We start from the raw sequence: 4,499 nt of genomic DNA on the forward strand, positions 1-4,499 counted from the left end.
TTTTTTTTTTTTTTTTTAATTTCCATGTACATCTCCTCCACTGGGGCTGGCATACTGTCTGGACAGGAAAGGTTCTATTCAGCATCCCTGATCCCCAGCGTCTCATCCAGAGCCTCAGCGATAGGTAAATAAGCTCTGGACTTCTGATCTCTTAGAGGAGAAAATACAAAAAGCATGGGAAACATCTAAAAGATGACATGAGGACATCTGATATATAAAGCAAATATCTGAGGCCTCTCCTTTCGTGGTTTTATCCAAATCTCTTCCTCTGATTGTCGCAATGGTTAATCCTTTAACAAACACAGCCTTGACTGTCCCTCAGTTGAGCAATATAGCTGTTCCATGCTCAGGAAAAGGGCTGTGGGAACAAGTTCCCAGATTTATCCAGGCCTAACGTGTCCCTGCAGTGTAAAATTATAGTATATTGTTTAACACATAGCGGATAATCAATAGATGTTTATAAAAGGAACAGCCATACATTTTTGTCATTTTTATTAGTACCCTTCAGTTGTTGTATTATGGTGTTGCTTGGAATTGTTGCAATAGAGGGAGGGGGGCAATTGATTTCTACCAAATTTTATATATTGTTTCAAAGTGTAAATGATTTGCATTTATGGTTTATTTTATTCGTAGGTGCTCTATTAGTTTCCTAGGACTGCTGTAGCAAATTATTATAAACTGGGTGGCTTAAAACAAGACATTTATTATCTCATGGTTCTGGAAGCTAGCAGTTCAAAATCAAGGTGCTGCCAAGGCCATGCTCCCTCTGAAGGCTTAGGGATTAGGGAAGAATCCTTCCTTGCCTCTTCTACCTCCTGGTGGTTGCTGTGTTCCTCGACTTTGAATACATGACTCAATATCTGTCTCTATTTTTGCATGGCATTCTCCTCTGTGTGTCTGTTGCCAATTTTTGGCTCTTCCTATAGATTAGGCTTAGGGCCCACTCTAATCCATTATGACTTCATTGTAGCTTTATTACATCTTCCAAGACCCAGTTTCCAAATAAGGTTACATTCTTAGATTTCAAGTGGACATGAATTTGGGAGGACACTTATTTTTAGAATTATTTATTATTATTTATGCCTATAGCACCTGGTCTTCCTACGTGGTCTCCCATCCAAGTACTAACCAGGCCCCGCCCAGCTTAGCTTCCAAGATCAGACATCGGGCTTGTTCAGGGTGGCATGGCCACAGACCATGGACCGTGACTCCACTAGGGTGCTAACCCAGGACCTTCTGCATGTAAAGCAGATGTGCTAACTGCTACACTATGGAACCACATCTGAAAGGGACACTGATAAACCCAGTAAAGGTACCATCTTGTCCTGAGAACTATAAATACATAGAGTACATGAATTCTCCTCCATCAGTTCTTTGATGAGAAAAGCAATTTTTTATTTCCCTAAGGCCTGAACTTTAGTTAGTTAGAAGAAGGTGTTGGGGATGGGAAGGGGAGTGTTAATGTGAGGACTATTCAAGAGTGGTGTCCATTTCCACTGGAAAAAGGGTCTATCCTCGCATTTCTGGACTGACTGCCCTCCCGGAGAGAAGGTTCTCATCATGGAACCAGGTCAGGGAAGGGGAGGGAGGCTACAGGCCAGTCTCCACCCTCTCACAGCCACCTTTAAAACTTCAGAGTCAAAAGTTGTCTTAGTCAGCTCAGGCTGCCATATAAAATACCACAAATGGGTGCCTTAAACAACAAAATGTATTTTCTCACAGTTTTGAAGGAGAGAAGTCCAAGATCAAGGTTCAAACTAACTTGATCTTCATTGAGCTCTCTCTTCCTGCTTTTCAGACAGTTGACTTCCCACTGTGTCCTCACACAGACTTTCTCTGAGAGAGAAAGAGAAAGGGACAGAGAAAAAGAGAGAGAATGTTTGAGAAGGATCTCTGGAGTTTCTTCCCCTTTATATAAACATCAGTCCTATGGGATTAGGAGACCCCCACCCATGACCTCAGTCAATCTTTTTTTTTTTTTTTGCTGTTTCTTTTTTAACATTTTATTTATCTATTTATTTTAACATTATATTTATTTTCCCCCTCCCCCTCCCTTCTCCCCTCTAGTAACCACTAGTCCGTTATCCATGTCCATGAGTTTCTGTTTGTTTGTCCTGTTCATTTGTTGCTTTTAAGTTTATATCTCACATACAAGTGATATCATGTGATTTTCAACTTTTTCTGTCTGGCTTATCTTGCTTAGTATGATTATTTCAAGGTCCATCCATGTTGTTGCAAATGGCAGTATTTCATCTCTTTTTGTGGCTGAATAATATTCCATTGTATACATGTACAACACCTTCTTTATCCAATCATCTACCGTAGAACACTTCAGTTGCTTCCATGTCCTGGCCACTGTAAATAATGCTGCTATGAACATCGATGTGCAAATATCTTTTCGGATATAAGTTTTCAAGTCTTTGGGGTAAATATCCAGTAGAGGGATTGCTGGATCATATGGTAGATCAATTCTTAGATTTTTGAGGAACCTCCATGCTGCTTTCCATAGTGGCTGTACCCATTTGCAGTCCCACCAGCAGCATATGAGGGTTCCTTTTCTCCACATCCTCTCTAATATTTGTTACTACTTGTCCTGTTGATTATAGCCAATCTAGCAGGCGTGAGATGGTATCTCATTGTGATTTTGATTTGCGTTTCCTTAATAGCTAGCAATGTTGAGCATCTTTTCATATATTTGTTGGTCATTTGTATGTCCTCTAGGGAGAAGTGTCTGTTCAGGTCCTCTGCCCATTTTTTGATTGGATCATTTGGTTTTTTGTTGTTATTGATTCATATGAGTTCTTTGTATATTTTGGATATTAGGCCCTTATTGGAAGTGTTGCTAGCAAATATATTTTCCCATTTAGATGGTTGTCTTTTTATCTCGTGGACAGTTTCCTTTGCTGAGGAGAAGGTTTTAGTTTGATGTAGTCCTATTCATTTATTTTTGCTTTTACTTCCCTTGCCTTTGAGGTAAAATTCATAAAGTCCTCTTTAAGTCCAAGGTCCTTGAGTTTAATTCCTATGTTTTCTTCTATGCACTTTATTGTTTCAGGTCTAATATTCAGATTCTTAATCCATTTTGAGTTAATTTTGGTGTATGGTGATAGATAACAGTCTAGTTTCATTCTTTTGCAGGTGGCTTTCCAGTTTTCCCAGCACCATTTATTGAAGAGGCTTTCCTTTCTCTATTGTATGTTTTTGGCTTTTTTGTCGAAAATTTTTTGCCCATATAAATATAGGTTTACTTCTGGATTCTTGATTCTGTTCCACTGGTCCGTGTGTCTGTTTTCCTGCCAATACCATGCTGTTTTGATTACTATCACTTTGTAGTATAATTTGAAGTCGGGCAGAGTGATGCCTCCAGCCTCATTCTTTTTTCTCAGGATGGCTTTGGCAATTTGGGGTCTTTTGTGCTTCCATACACATCTGATATTTTTTTGTTCTATTTCTTTAAAATATGCCGATGAGATTTTGATGGGTATTGCATTAAATCTGTATAATGCTTTAGGTAATGTGGTCATTTTAACTATGTTGACTCTTCCAATGTAAGAACACGAAATATCTTTCCATTTCTTTGTATCTTCTTCAATTTCTTTTAATGGAGTCTTGCAGTTTTCATTATATAGGTCCTTCACAGGTTTCATTAGATTTATTCCTAGGTATTTTATTCTTTTTGTTGCAATTGCAAAAGGAATTATTTTTTCCACTTCTTTTTCTGACACTTTGTTATTAGAGTATAGGAATGCTATGGATCTTTGAACATTGATTTTGTAACCAGAAACTTTACTGTTCTTGCTTATTGTTCCTAGTAGTGTTCTTGTGGAGTCTTTAGGATTTCTATCTAGAGAATCATGTCATCCGCAAATAGTGACAGTTTGACTTCTTTGTTTCCTATTTGGATGCCTTTTATATCTTTCTCTTGCCTGATTGCACTCCCTAGGACTTCCAATGTTATATTGAATAGCAGTGGCAATAGTGGACAGACTTGTCTTGTTCCTGATCTTAGAGGGAAGGTTTTTAGTCTTTCACCATTAAGTATAATGCTGGCTGACGGCTTGTCATATATGGCCTTTATTACATTAAGGTATTTTCCTTTTATTCCGATTTTGTTAAGTGTTTTGATCATAGATGGGTGCTGTATCTTGTTGAATGCTCTTTCTGTATCTATTAATATGATCACATGATTCTTATTTTTTAATTCGTTTATGTGGTGTATCACATTAATCGATTTGCATATGTTGAACCATCCCTTTGCCTCTGGGATGAAGCCCACTTGATCATGGTGTATAATTTTTTTAATATGTTGCCATATTCAGTACGCTAGTATTTTATTTAGGATTTTTGCATCTGTGTTCATGAGAGATATTGGTCTGTAGTTTTCTTTATTGTGTTATCTTTACTAGGTTTGGGTATAGGGTGATTTTGGACTCATAAAATGAATTGGGAAGCATTGCCTCCTCTTCGATGTTTTTGTAAGAGTTTGAGAATAGGTATTA

General features: G+C 37.9%; 1 pseudogene; it reads right to left on the reverse strand.

The window, feature by feature from the left end:
* Nucleotides 1-1,080: 1,080 nt before the first annotated feature.
* LOC111745678 lies at nt 1,081-1,196 on the reverse strand (annotated as a pseudogene).
* Between the last annotated feature and the right edge of the window lie 3,303 nt (nt 1,197-4,499).

Source organism: Pteropus vampyrus, unplaced genomic scaffold (genome assembly GCF_000151845.1).
Source record: "Pteropus vampyrus isolate Shadow unplaced genomic scaffold, Pvam_2.0 Scaffold160, whole genome shotgun sequence".
Classification (NCBI taxonomy): domain Eukaryota; kingdom Metazoa; phylum Chordata; class Mammalia; order Chiroptera; family Pteropodidae; genus Pteropus; species Pteropus vampyrus.